The sequence below is a fragment of the Eptatretus burgeri genome, chromosome 14 (assembly GCF_056783735.1).
Source record: "Eptatretus burgeri isolate ZD-2024b chromosome 14, Ebu_testis_v1, whole genome shotgun sequence".
Lineage (NCBI taxonomy): Eukaryota > Metazoa > Chordata > Myxini > Myxiniformes > Myxinidae > Eptatretus > Eptatretus burgeri.
Genome location: NC_140974.1, coordinates 55,378,343 through 55,394,181, shown reverse-complemented (window position 1 = coordinate 55,394,181; position 15,839 = coordinate 55,378,343). Strand labels below are relative to the sequence as shown.

General features: G+C 42.4%; 1 long non-coding RNA gene across 1 annotated transcript in view; it reads left to right on the top strand.

Annotated features, from left to right (window-relative positions):
- Positions 1–8,975: 8,975 nt before the first annotated feature.
- Positions 8,976–15,839, top strand: part of LOC147013240 (uncharacterized) — a 39,355-nt gene continuing 32,491 nt past the window's right edge. The window contains exon 1 of the long non-coding RNA XR_015050974.1: positions 8,976–8,989. This is a non-coding gene — a long non-coding RNA (uncharacterized LOC147013240). The remainder of the gene's footprint in view (positions 8,990–15,839) is intronic.

Sequence of the window (15,839 nt, the reverse complement as noted above, 5' to 3'; positions counted from 1 at the left end):
ATGCAATCTATGCCACGTTCGAGTCTGTGGTTGATCAGTGCCCCAGACGAGATACTCTTCTAGTCTTGGGGAATTTCAAAGCATTGATGGGAACTGATGGGAATGGTTATGAGACGTGTTGGTCCCCATTGGTCTGGAACTGTGAACCACAACGAATTTCCTTGAACTTGCAAGAAGTCATGGACTGAGGGTGGCTTGTTCATGGCTTCGGTGCCCACAAGCTCATCGCTGGACTTGGTATTACAACACTGGTGGTGTGGTGATGGAGATTGACCATCTGCTCGTTGATGGTCACTGGAGGATGACCCAGAACTGCAGGATCTACCGGAGTGCTCAGTTTCTCAATACCGACCACAGGCTTGTGGTTGCAACTCTGAAGTTGCAGCTAAAATCTGGGAGAATAGTACCATACCAGCTCAGGATGGTTCGTCTTTCTCATTCCTGTTGCTCCATTTATCACTGGTGCAATCTTGGCACTCTTCAGCTTCCAGGATATTTTCGGTTCATTTTCGATATCCTTGTAATTGGTCATTTTCTTGATTTCTACACTTTGTTTTTTTGTGTGTCTTTTTATTTGATTTCTATAAAATTCCATATAACTGGGCTTATTGCAGTCACGTGGTCCACCCCCCCCAACAACCACCAATGTGTTGGTGGGGGTGGGGAGGGGTGTGTGAACTGGGGTCATGTGACTGTAATAAGCATACATTGAAGTCTTTTGAGGCACAGTTATATACTTTTTTTGTGTACTGCAATATATATTAGTCGATGTAATATTGTTGATCAGATCATTTATTGGCATTTTTCTTCCTGATATTGAGAGTGATACTGTAGTATCATTTTGAAAAGTAGGCCAAAATTTTTGTGCAGGACTTCATATGGATAGAGAGTGACGCTTCACATTGCTGGAACTTCTTCTTTTTGTAACTTTATGATCTCATCTTCATACGTTGTGGTCCCCTGAGATGTAAGTAATGGAAGCAGATTTTTCAAATGGAAGTTCTGATTGCTCTGACATTTTAAATTTTATTCTGGGTGAACACGGGAGATGTTCTTGCAGAATGACGCACGAGGGCGCCATTTACTGACAAACTGATGCACACCTACAGGCCACTCCTTCACTGGCAAGGCTTGGATTCTTAGACCACAAAGTTTAATATCTGGGACTGTGTGTGTGTGTGTGTGTGTGTGTGTGTGTGTGTGTGTGTGTGTGTGTGTGTGTGTGTGTGTGTGTGTGTGTGTGTGTGTGTGTGTGTGTGCGTGCGTGCGTGTACCTCGGCACCTGTTAGTGTTGCTTGAATAGTCAGTTATGCTTGTTATTTTTCTCAACTTTTATATTGTAATTATTGATGTCAGATGGCAATAAACAATAATACATATTAATTTTTAATACTTTCCTTTTCAAGACCACTCATTTCGTGTTTCAAACACAAACTTACTAACCCCATCTATTCTTGCCCGTTTTCTGTTATACTTGGTCTACATATCTTAAGTATCTGCTGGATGACAAGGAAGCTCAAAAGGAGCGCACTCACTGTCCTTTAAGCTGTCTAATCTGGGTTCAATTCCCTACCCGACTATAAACAACAGTCTGGTATCAATAACGATGTCTTCCTTTGGAGGGGACATTAACTGCCTATCTTGTGTTGCAATTTACTTGTGGATGCCAAAAATCCCACGACCTTTTGAGAAGAGTAGGGCATTATGTGCCAGGTGCGCCGACCAAATTCATATGGCGGGCACTGCCCCAGCAGCATAGCCACGCCCCCCACGAGTAATGCAAATAAGTATGCAGGTGTTGCACCTGTGTGAATTAGTGGTCTGATGGACCATGGTAGCTTTTGTCTTCGTCCCTTTAAAATTTGTCTTTCTGGCTTGATAATCGTCTCCACTTACTTCATGCAACCTACAATGATCTGAGGCTCATGGAGGAGCTCGTATGTAAATCATATGCAAGACAAGGATATTGGTAGACATCAGTGTACTTTTACTAAAATTGCAAGATTATTTGTAGACGATACAGATAATTAAACACGGTTGGTATATGGGATTTGAACTTGTGTTCTATGCATCATAAATCGCAGGTTCAGATGGGAACACGAACAGGGCCGGATTTAGGCATGGGCAAGCTGGGCAGTTGCCCAGGGGCCTCCACGACCAGGGGGCCTCCACATATTTCATGAAAATAAATTGTAAGGAAAAATGTATTTGTGAGTGCCTGAATGGTAGTTGGAAGTTCGTGGAACAGACATAAGATATTCATCTTATCTAATGCTCTATTTTATATAGAAGTTCACATTCTTTGTTCTTGAAAAATATACTTTATGGATGACTGTAAATGTCTTGTCACCTTTTAGTATTCTAAGGTAGGGTGGGCCTCCACTACTGAAGGCTGCCCAGGGACCACCACATGTCTAAATCCGGCCCTGAACACAAAAAGGCCTTCCTAGACCCTTACAACTTTCAGATTGCTTTGCCTCATTCAAAATCAAACGTCTCTTCATGTGAGACTGAAAATCCCCATCCTTCTGTTGTGTTGAGATAGCGTTGTAAAAATGCTGTTTATCTGCGTTGAAAGAATTTCCTCTTTAAATCAGTGGACAAAGTTAACACTCTTAGTATTGACCAGATTTGTAGCATTTGCAAAATTGTGGGAACGATCGTCTCTTTCCCTTCGTGTGACCCCCGCTCACCTAACCATGTTTCCTGATATTTTGTCTGTCGATGACCCTCCTGCGTCACCGATCTCCCTCCACATGTTGTTTTCGAACTTCTCTCCTCTTGTTTCAATCCCCACAGTGACACTATGATCGGCACACCCATCCTCTACTTGGACATCCAAGAGGGTCATGAACTCCACACAGTTGAACCAAGTAAGTGTAGAGACTTGTTCACAGGGCCCAATTAACCTTTTGTGGGCCTGACGCCAAACAAATTTGTGGCCCGCCATTTGGGGAACCGTTGTGAAAGACAGGAAAGCGACACAAATTTTCTTTGACACAGCACACAGTTGGACATAGAATGGTGTTCAGACATTGCGTTGACACATTCACAACACAAATATATTAGAAGCTACAACAATATATATATATATATATATATATATATATATATATATATATATATATATATTATGTGTAATTAAACATAATTTAATCTATAACATAAAAATTACATGAAAGATCTTGTAATTAGCACTGCAGGAAAAAAAAACTCTTCTGGGAGTTGCACACTTAGTGTGCATCATGACAGTCACGTCATGCGTTCTTATCGGGTCGGAGAACGGCATTAATCATCATATACTAGCAAAGTACCCGCCTATGAGTGATGTTGTTCCAAACCTGCAACACGTTTTTCTGACACATACCTTTATTTGGACGGTGCATAGGCAACTGACAGCTGCCTCAATCGCTCCCGAAAATACAATAAAACAAGTCTGGAGACTGCAATGGTTCACGAGCGGTATTTGACGATGTAGATTGTTTCAGAAGTCAAGGATGAGACAATGTGATAATTTTTGACCAAGTTATAAAAATGATCAACATGATGTGGTACAGGTGACGGGTTATTAGCTGCAAAATTTCGTTCAACAACTTTAAAAATTTGACCTTTGCATAACCTTTAAAGGTCAGAAAACAATGTTGTGGACATTAAAATAAGGAAACAGGATACGTGCTATAGCTTAATGGAGTTAGTGTGTCTAAGAAGGTCGAAAACCCAGTTTGATTCCCACAACTTTGAAAATTTGACCCTTGTGGTCGTCAAAGGTCAAGGATTATGACCTTTGGTGCAAAACTTCCTCTGGAGCATTCCAGGAACAATATAACGTCATATAGGCTATATGGAGTTTCATATTCCTCGGATTATTATCCATACTTTGATGAAATCGGTGTAAAAACAAACTTGAAGGGGGCGCCACGGGCAAAACGTAAATGATGAAAGTTGTAGTACTCGAAGAGCACTACTTGGATACCAACTTTCATTCGAAACAGTTGAAAACCCTAGGAGCTCGCTGCCCAATTTATTGATTTTTTTAACATTTTCTAAGTTTGTGACCTTGTGACCTTGACCTTGGGACGAAAATGAAAAATCGAGCTCCGTGGGGCTATGCAGGTGCCATTGGGCTAACCAAATACCGAAACCTCTGCCAGATTCGACAAACCCTCTCTGAGAAGATGTAACTTGAAATCGGCTATCCCCTAAAAACACATGTTTTTGGGGCGTGGCTCTACCCATAATGGGCGCAGCACGCCGATTCTCAGGAAAACACAACTACATCATGATACAAACCTCGCACCCAAATTTTGTCAAGATCGGATCAAAACCCACGGAGCTATGCTCGGGACAGACAGACAGACAAACACACACCCATAATGAATATAGTGGTCACTTACTGACTCATGAACCAAAAAAACCCAGGTTAATTTACGTGCATGAAGCAAAAACATTCCAACTGCTTATCATTCAAAACACCTCACTGCAATGGAGTGAGCCTGGTGTTGGCTTAACGGTTAAGGTGCCTGCCTTAAGATCTTAGGGACTTCAGTTTGTGTCCCTGTCACCATTGAATTAACACCAGACTCAGCACGTCATCCTTCTGAGGTTGGTGAAATGAATACCATTGCACTGGTAATAAAGGGCACTGCATCAGCAGTGCCGCCATGCACCCAAAAAATGATGCAACCAGCAGCCACAGGCTGCAAATGATGGCGGTGGTGCATGACACACATTTACATCGAGAACTTGCTCCCCTCCCCGCCCCTTAAGACCACCGGCAAAGATAAAAACACACTTGTATATTAAACCAGCTGGAGTACCCGGCATTGCCCAGGGGGAAAAACAGGAATAAGAAAGCGGTAAATTGTGGTGCTTAATATATATCACATTTAATTTGGACATATTTCACATTCCTTTGTCGTTGTCAGCGTTCGTCATCAGTGCTCATGAGGCTGTCACAAAGGTTGGCGTCGTTATCAGCAAGCAAGTTTTTTTGCTCCCGGCGGATAAAGCCCAATCCCTCCATCTTGATCTTGCCATAGACATCGACCAGAAACTGCTGAAAGAGTCATATGTGGTTGTCCTCTTTCACCATGATGTGGTAGCTGTAGTACTGCAGCTGTGAGTTTTCGTCCATCCTGTCCAGTGGCAGTCCTGGCCACCAGATGAATGGTGTAGCCATCTGTTCCATATGGGAACACTATGGGATACTGGAGTGCATCATAAGACGCATGCAGCTCACTGATGCCCCATCGCGAAGTCTGAGGACAATGTCTCTGGCTTCTGTTGGCTCATTGTCCATTAGGATGGAGACTTGTGGTGCAGACTGGGCGTTGTAACGGAGTGTGTGCTCTCCTTTCGGTCGCTTGTTCTCTCTAATGATGATTTGGCGCTCTTCAGAGTTGCCTCCTTCTGCAAGTACATCTCTTGCAGTCTTGAGCTCACGGACCAGATGGTTAGTCTCGTGAAGCCACTTTGTGAGCATCTCAAGGATGTGTGGTTTGAGGCCGCTGTGGTTCCTGGCATCCAACTCCTTTGCATGTGAGTTCAGGAAGTAGACCTGTAGGAACTTTGGCTGGCCCTCTTCAGGTGGGAGCAAGCTGTCAATGCGGTGGACGTGCCTGCTGAGGGGACCTTCGCCTGAGAGAAGTTCCTTCAGCAAGGGAGGAAGGGCAGGAGAGGGCTCAAGGACGACCTCGCCATTGCTGCAGCACACACCATGGGTCTCTCCCTTGAACTTGTAAGCCGAACGGTGGGTGCAGACTTGGTCCATTCGGCTGATGTTTGCATGAGTTGTTGAGTCAGCCCGGTCATACGTGAATGCCACTCTGTTGGCATTGTTGTGCTCTTGTGCCCGGGCCAGTGCTCGTGCTTCTGCAGTTCGGTGACGCATTGCCTCAAGTCTTGCATCACACTCTTCCTCAGTCTCATTTGCTCGCCGCTGTTGCTGCCAATGAACTTGTTCATTGAGCCTGGATGATCGCTCCTCTTCAGTCTCATTTTGCTCGCCGCTGCTGTTGCCGCTGTGCCTGTTCATTCAGCCTGGCATCTTGCTCCTCTTCTGTCTCCTGTTGTCTCTTAGTGTGTTTTTGCTTCGCTGCAGCTGCCTTGGGACCAATGGAGCTCTTCCTTCTTCGGAACATCCAAAATCAGAAAGTCAAAATTTTGATCAGAAACTTTGTAAACGTTCACTGGTCTGTCCGTCCACTGGTCTGTCTTTGTTTTATTTTGATCAGGTTGTGAATAAAAAAGTCGCGACGTTGAAAATCAATCAATTGCGGCAGAAAAACTTGAAACGGCCAAAAAAAATGGACGATTTTTTTTCCGTTTTTTTTTACATCTAAGATTTGCTTTAGTATCTCTGAGACGTGCTGGTTCCAAATATGCCTTTAGTTTTGGTCTGGGATGCGTAGTTCTCAAGTTATAAGACGACAAACAAACATACACTACTATATATACAGTATATATACTAGCTGGGATTCCCGTGCTCCGCACAGGAATCCCGTGGATGACGGTGGGTCTGAAGGAGTATATGTCACAGTTAATTGTAAAATTGTAGAGGCCGCCACCATTATTATTTTTTTTCATCACCACTATAAAATTATATTTTCCCCGCCATGTTTTATATGCAGAAGATGAGTTCAAAAATGTTAAGATTTATTGCCGCATCAGATAAAAAACCATAATGCCTCAACAATGTGAGGCTGGTTTCATGTCATCATTTGCGACTTAATTCTCATTCTCCAGCAAATTCCGTTGGCCCCATGTCAATCGGCTGAACTTGAAAAATTAACGTCACGAAATTAGGTGATGACGTCATAATTCGGAAACCAGGAAGTCGGAAGTCATTGTCTTCAATTTACTGCAGCATTATTTTTTTATTCTATTGCAAATGGCGTTGGCCCCATGTCAATCGGCTGAACTTGAAAAATTAACGTTACGAAATTAGGTGATGACGTCATAATTCGGAAACCGGGAAGTCGGAAGTCATTGTCTTCAATTGACTGTAGCATTATTTTTCATTCTATTGCAAATGGCGTTGGCCCCATGTCAATCGGCTGAACTTGAAAAATTAACGTTGCGAAATCACGTGATGACGTCATAATTCGGAAACCGCAAGTCGGAAGTACAATTCTTTTACATCGGAACACTCCTGGGTACATGTTCTGTCAGCATGTGAAGTTTGGTGAGGATCAGTCCAGTACTTTTCGCGTGCATAGGTCACAGACAAACACACACACAGACACACATTCAATGATGTATATATATATATATATATATATATAATAGAAGAAAGATGGGATCATGCTGATCATATGACGCAAGGCTGGATGGAATCGGCCCAGAACTGTAGGAGGAGTTTTGCAACAAACACACACATCAGTACATTAATTATACTTGTGTATGCCCGTCGGTGCGTGCCCGTACGTGCATGGCCGTACGTGCAAACAAGCAAACAAAAAAAAAAAACTTTCAAACCGCGTGCCAGAAACAACAACCACACAGGCCGTTCCTTCGTTCTCACGTGCTCGTATGTGCGTGCCCGTACGTGCGTGGCCATGTGTGCGCAAAAAAAGAACTTTCAAACCGCGAGCCAGAAACGACATCGACACAGGCCGTTCCTTCACTCTCGCGTTCTCGCGACAACCACACTTCCACACACAGAGTTAATTAAAATCAAGTTTACGTTCCTGCCTTTGCTTGCCATGACATTCACTGCCATGTAACCGGCACGGCCCGTGACGTCATCGTCGGCCGGCCACGCACTGGCCTACGCCGCCACACATACGCAGCAACGTGTCATGACATTGGTTGGTAAATAAATTGCCGCAGCAACATGTCATGTCATTGGTTGGTAAATAAATGGCCATAGCAACGTGTCATGTCATTGGTTGGTAAATAAATGGCCGCAGCAACGTGCCATGTCATTGGTTGGTAAATAAATGGCCAAAACTTGGGAACCACTTGTCCGATTAATATCAAACCTTGAAAAGGCACATCCACAGGTCCCCAGCAATATACCTGGCAAGTTTCAATTAGATCGGACCAGTGGTTGTCGAGAAACAGCGGTGTCTCTCACACACACACACACACACACACACACACACACACACACACACACACACACACACACACACACACACACACACACACACACACTGCTGGAATAATTAAAATCAAGTTTACGTCCCTGCCTTTGTTTGTCATGACATTCGCTGCCATGTAACTGGCACGGCTCGTGACATTATCGTCGGCCGGCTGCGCACCGGCCTATGCAGCCACGCCTACGCAGCAACGTGTCATGTCATTGGTTGGTAAATAAATGGCCACAGCAACGTGTCATGTCATTGGTTTGTAAATAAATGGCCATAACTTGGGAAGCACTTGTCCAATTAATATCAAACCTTGACAAGGCACATCGTCAGGTCCCCAGCAATATACCTGACAAGTTTCAATTAGATCGGACCAGTGGTTGTCGAGAAACAGCGGTCACAGACACACACACACACACACACACACACACACACACACACACACACACACACACACACACACACACACACACACACACACACAGACACACACACACACATACACACATACACACATACACACATACACACATACACACATACACACATACACACATACACACATACACACATACACACACACACACTGCTGGAATTATAGATAGATATACTGTATATATGTAAGGAAAGACCCACCCACATCTCTCACCTATGAATCGAGGGCACTTACCTTGCGTAAGTCTTCTTGGGTTGATTTATTCAGCTACTTGGGCTCGAGGAGTGTGGAAGGGGGTCAATCATTTATATAATTCTCGCCACCTGGGTGTTGTCGATTACGTGAGAGCTTATTGGCTCTTCCCTCAATTCACAGGTGAGAGATATGGGTGGGTCTTTCTTTATCATTTATATGTTGACTGCTTTTGACATTTGCACATGGTACATGCTTGGGAGCCTCATTGGTATGTATTGCTGGCTATGCTTTCGCTGATGATTCACCATAAATGATTGTACCTTTTTGATAGCTGAGGGGGTGTTTCGCATTGGGATTCTCATGTGTGTGCTCTGTGTGAACGTCTTTATAGGTGTTGAGGAACTCTGGGAAGGGTTCGTAACAGCATTAGCACTTACCTTGTGTAAGTCTTCTTGGATTGGTTTATGCAGCTACTTGGGCTGGAGGAGTGTGGGAGAGGTCAATCATACGATATATATATATATATATATATATATATATATATATATATATATATATATATATATATATATATATATATATATATACACACACACACATGAATGAATGAATGTCAATGTTTGTGTGTGTCTCTCGTCCATAATGGCAAAACCATGAAACCTGGGATCCTGAAACTTTGCTTGCATACTAAGAAAACTCCAAGGAAGTACATGAGTGAAAATTGTGTGTTTGGGTTAATTAAAACACCCATTTTGAGGATAATTATTGGCATTATTTAATTATATCCTTTATCTGACGATCCTCAACCACCTCACTCTCTGGAGTCTTAAGGCGTATCCTTGGTAACCTCGCTGGGATCTGAAGCCGCCATGTTTTTTGGCCTCTCAACAATGTCCTGACATGGAACAGGCTGCAACGATTTCTTAGCGATAAAGTTTTTTTTTTTCACTTTCTCACTCGTATTATTGAATGTCTGTTCATCATAGCTACAAATTGCTGGGGACATTGCAATGTTTATAAACGCCCGGAGAAGTCCTCGTTTGTGGCTTTATTTCATTTCCGTCCATGCCATAACCTTGAGAATCCCTTCAACTAAGAAGAATTATAAAATGTAAGCTCCAGATTTGAACTTCGCAGCAGTTCTGATCCTAAAAATGTGTTCATGTGTCCAATTCGGACATTGCTTGGGCATTTCTGGGTGCATGGTTTTGTTGACGGCAATTGATAAATGCACACACTGATGTGGTACATATGGGTAGATTTGGATCTCCGTGGGTGTGTGGGCATGCCATGCCTTTTACGGGCGCTGTGGTGGCAAAGTTTCATTCCATGCCTTATGGAGGTTTTATCAGGTTTTCCTTTTTTCTCGCTACTGTTTCTAAAGCATTTGGTTATCGGATTTGCTTTACAAAGGTTATATGTTTCTCTTTGTGAGTTTCAAAACAAAATATATTTGATAACATCCGATTTCCAAGCTGATTGCCATATGTATCAATGTGTTTTCTAAATTACCGAGCCAATTTTTTTTCCACTCTTCACACGCAGCTGTTTATAAAGATTAATGTTTGTGCACATCTCCTTGAAATATCTCTTTAAAATGCAACGTTGTTTGTTGGTGAAAGTAACTCAAAATTTTGGGTTTTATACAGTACGTACTGGAGTTGGGAATCACACTGATTCCAACCTGCCAATTCCTCAAAAATTGTGAATATCGGCCAAGCGTGTGTATGTGTATGTGTGTGTTGTTCATAAAGCATAAATTATTCTCTCTGCTAACTCCCGGACCCCCACCCCTCTGTCTTTGTCCCATCCTTGCTCTACCCCCTCCCGATACAGTGCAGCACCCTCCTCCTACACCTCCTCCATCTCTCTCTCTCTCTCTCTCTCTCTCTCTCTCTCTCTCTCTCTCTCTCTCTCTCTCTCTCTCTCTCTCTCTCTCTCTCTCTCTCTCTCTCTCTCTCTCTCTCTCTCTCTCTCTCTCTCTCTCTCTCTCTCTCTCTCTTTCTCTCTCTTTCTCTCTCTTTCTCTCTCTTTCTCTCTCTTTCTCTCTCTTTCTCTCTCTTTCTCTCTCTTTCTCTCTCTTTCTCTCTCTTTCTCTCTCTTTCTCTCTCTTTCTCTCTCTTTCTCTCTCTTTCTCTCTCTTTCTCTCTCTTTCTCTCTCTTTCTCTCTCTTTCTCTCTCTTTCTCTCTCTTTCTCTCTCTTTCTCTCTCTTTCTCTCTCTCTCTGGACATATCGATATGCTGGTTATGTCCAGGCGGTGTTTGGCTCCAGACGCGTCTGCGCAGTGTTTCTCTCTGAACGTGTCCTGGGGGTGTTTATGTCCGGACTGGACTTTGTCTCCAGTCAGCCTGGCTCTGACGCATCCAGGCGGTGTTTGTCTCCGAACGAATCTGGGTGGTGTTTGTCTCTGGACATGTCTGTGTGGTGTTTGTCTCATAACGTGTCTGTCCCATGTTTGGCTTTGGAAGCGTCTGGGTGGTGGTTTTTCTCCGGACGCATCTGGGTGGTGTTTGTCTCTGGATGCATCTGGGTGGTGTTTGTCTCTGGATGCATCTGGGTGGTGTTTGTCTCTGGACGCATCTGGGTGGTGTTTGTCTCTGGATGCATCTGGGTGGTGTTTGTCTCTGGATGCATCTGGGTGGTGTTTGTCTCTGGATGCATCTGGGTGGTGTTTGTCTCTGGATGCATCTGGGTGGTGTTTGTCTCTGGATGCATCTGGGTGGTGTTTGTCTCTGGATGCATCTGGCTGGTGTTTGTCTCAGGACGCATCTGGGCGGTGTTTGTCTCAGGATGCATCTGGTCGGTGTTTGTCTCCGGACACATCTTCGTGGTGTTTGTCATCGGACGCATCTGGGCGGTGTTTGTCTCAGGACGCATCTGGGTGATGTTTGTCCCAGGAATTACCTGGGTGCTCTTTGTCTCCGGACGCGTCCAGGCAGTGTTTGTGTCCCGACGCGTCCGGGCGGTGTTTGTCTCCAGATGCATCTGGGCGGTGTTTGTCTCTGGATAGTATTTATAGTATGACCGGTAGAAAATGGATATCACACATTCTTTTGTTTTCATCTTCACTGTTATTCTTTGCAGAATCATTTTGATGAGACAGTATGAATCATAATTAACACCCCACCACACGTCTGCCTTCCCTTCCTCTCACCTCTTGCTGCCTTTCCTTCCCCCACCCCTCCTACCTCTCCCTCCCCCCTTACTCCCCCACCTCTCCTAACTCTCCCTCCCTCACTCCCACACCCCTCCTCATTCTCCCCTTCTATCTCTCCCCCCTATTTCCCCCCATCAGTATTCCCATCAACAAGTGGTATTTGTACCCATTTATATTTTATTTTATATTTTATATTTATAAATGTATAGCTTTATTTATAAATTTTATATTTTATAATATTTTATTAAAATATATGTATGTATGAATATTTTTTATATATGTAATAATAAACATTATTTCTTGAAATGTATCACATTGAGTACATAAAAAAACAGCAAGAAATTTTGGTCGTTCTGAGCCCCTTCTGAATGTGGGTCCAGCATCAAGGTTCAATTGTAAACCCAGTGTTACTTGTTCATGCAGAGATGGTAGAAGATGCTGTCCATCAAACTGAATCGTGAGACAAGTTATGCAAAATGACTTAACTCCCAGTTATGAAAAACAATGGTTAATGGCTTCAGAAATAGGGACAATGCCACAATCTTTTATTGATTGGGGCTTCATATTTGAAGACAGCAGCCATATTTTTCAATTCCCTCACTAATTGTTGCACAGATCGCTGCATCGACTGACTCCCAACTAGATCTTCACTAAAATGTCCGATACCATGATGGTGACGTTGTCTGTAATTGCGAGAATTGCATTTTGCTTTCCCCATTTAATGGAGACCGGTGAAATGTATTCCTATGCCTCTCGTGTCCTCGACCTCTGATACTCGTAGACAGCTCTGTGATCGCTCTGTTTTACCACCTCTCTTCCGGTCGAGCTTCCTCTACTCTCATTCCTCAGACCCTCCATCTCCTGAAGGGGGTACATGTTCTTCCACTAACCCCTTCTCGTTCAACTCCCTAAATCCAGGCATCCCAAACACCTGCTTTGTCTTGTTCCTCTTTTCTCCCATTTTGTGGAACTGCCTTCCAAGACTGTCCAATCTCATCATTCCATCCAGAGTATATTGCAGGTCATGTACCACCATGTCATGTAATCTGCTATCCATACCCGTTATCTTTTTGACCCCCATTAATCCTACTCTAAGCCAAACCTCTTACTTGCAGGTTGCAGTGCTTCATCCCCTCCGCTCTTGCCTCTTTTATGGTTTTTTTGTATGCAGAATGAAGGCTTGAGGAAGAACAAGAACGCAACATAACAAAATGAACAGCAGGGCTGACAGATAAAATATACGGACAAGGACAAACGAGGGGTATGGGAGAACGTTTGAGGTGGATAAGATGGATGCTTAAGCAAATTTGTTTAAAAAAAATTTTGGGGGGAGCAGAAAAAGCCCCCCCTAAAGCAGAAAGCCCCCCCACCCAAAGCAGAAAAATACCCCCAACCACCAAAAAAGCAAAAAAAAATTGGGGAGGGGAGGCTGGGGGTGAGGGAGGGTAAGGTGGTTTAAGGGGTGGAGAAAGGGTCATGGTTTTGGATGGGGGGGGGTGATCTTAGATAGTGGTGAACAGCTGTCTCAAAGACCTGGAGGGAAGAATGACTTGTTGCAAGGGAATGAATGAATAAGAAAATAATTGATGAACGAGTTCGGCCATACTTTATTTACGTTTGGTGCTTGTTTTACCCTCTGTCACCTCGCTCTTTCACTAGCCTCTGACTTGTATTAAAACAAACGAAAAGGAAAACCGCACCACGAAACCGATGAATATTTACCCTTGCCAGAGGTGCGGCTATTGCATTTGGGTCCGTTTGTTACTTGCGAAAATCGAAGATTGTTTTTACAAGTATATTGGTTGGTCTTGTGGGTTTGTCTGTCTATCTGTCTGTCTGTCTCCTGCAAAATCGAAGATTGTTTTTACAAGTATATTGGTTGGTCTTGTGGGTTTGTCTGTCTATCTGTCTGTCTGTCTCTTGCAAAATCGAAGATTTTTCAACTATATTGGTCAGTCGATTTTGTTATTCTGTCTGTGTTTATCACCTACAGGTCATAATTCTAAACCTATATTCATGAAACTTCACCACATGGTAGAGTTTGTCATAAGCAAGAAGCTTTTTGTTAAAAGGTTAACATAGGCCAAAGGTCAATACATTTTTCAAAATTTCTAAAATCCTCAATTTTCATCTGATTGACTAGAAATTTGAAAAGGATTTTCATATCAGCTTTATGAATTCAACCAGCAATATTTTTGAGGTCGACCTCAGCCAAAAGGCCTCAACATAGGCCAAAGGTCAATAGCTTAGGTGAGATTTCTAAAACCTCAATTTTCATCCCATTGACTTGAAATTTGAAAAGAATTTGCAAATCAGGTCACTGAATTCAACCACCAATTATTTTTGAGGTTAACATAGACCAAAAGGTCAACATTGGCTAAATTTCTAAAATTGTCAATTTTTATCAGATTAACTTTGAAATTTGAAGAGGAGTTGCATATTTGGTCATTGAATTCAAGCACCAATTATTTTTGAGGTCAAATTTGTTTTATGGATTTTGTTTGACAAGTATGTTGATCGCCTCCGTTTGTTTGTTTGCGTTTGTGTGTTTGTCTGTCTGCTCGCCTCCAGCCCAAACCACTCAACCGATCGTTCTGAAATTTTCAGAGATTAATGTCACTGGATCTGCAACGGTTGCGCATTGAAGTTTCGTAAAATTTGGTCGACCAAAAAGGTCTACACAGACCAATAGGCCAATTTGAGCCAGATTTCCTAAAATCCTCAAATTTCATCTGATTGACTTGGAATTTGAAGACCATTTGCACATGATATCGCTGATCTCAACCATCTGTTAATTATGAAGTCACAATAGACCAAATTTCTAAAATCCTCAATTTTCATCCGATTGACTTGAAATTTGAAGAGCATTTTCATCGCAGATCGCCAAATTTACCACCTATTGATTTTGAGGTAAACATAGACCAAAAGGTCAATTTGGGCCAAATTTTCTAAATCCTCAATTTTCATCGGATTGAGTTGAAATTTGAAATGGATTCATATATCAGGTCATTGAATTCAACCACCTATTATTTTTGTGGTTACCATCGGCGAAAATTCAACATTGACAAAAAGGTCAACATTGAACAAATTTCTAAAATCCTAAATATTAACTTGAAATTTGAAGAGCATTTGCATATCAGGTCACTGAATTCAACCACCTATTCATTTTGAGGTAAACATAGGTCAAAAGGTCAAAATGGGCCAAATTTTCTAAAATCCTCAATTTTCATCCAATTGACTTGAAATTTGAAGATAATTTTCATGTCAGGTCACTGAATTCAACTACCAATTAATTTTAAGGTCAAAAGGTCACCACAGGCCAAATTTCTAAAATTGATAGATAGGGCCAAAGCTAAATATATCACTTTGTCTCAAAAGTCGTAGACAAGTTATGACAAAACAAGGTGGATGAGTTGAATAGGTGAAAAATTGAAAAAAAAGGCCAATTTGGGCCAAATTTTCTAAAATCCTCAATTTTTATCTGGTTGACTTGAAATTTGAAGTGGATTTGCATATCAGGTCACTGAATTCAACCACTAATTATTTTTGAGGTCAAAAGGTCAACATAGGCCTAACTTCTAAAATTGAGATATTGGGCTAAAAACTGTATTTATCATATCAAAAAGTTGTGGAATAGTTGTGACAAAACTCATTGGATGAGTTGGTTAGGTAGCAAGAACAAGTGGACTTGATTTTGGTTCAAATCCAGCCCATCAGAGGGATGCAAAATGTAAACTGTTCAGCCTGATGGAGGTATGTGCTCTACCGAGAGCCATTCTACTTTGTTCATTTTTGCAAAGTGTCATTATACGAGTGATTTTTTTCATTTGATTTTTTGTTTGTTTGTCCACACAAAACGTGAGTATGTGTATAATTACAATGGACCCTAAGACCCCTTCAAATCTTTACAATCCTCAGACCCATTAAGACCTACAAAGACCCAAAGACATTTTAAATACT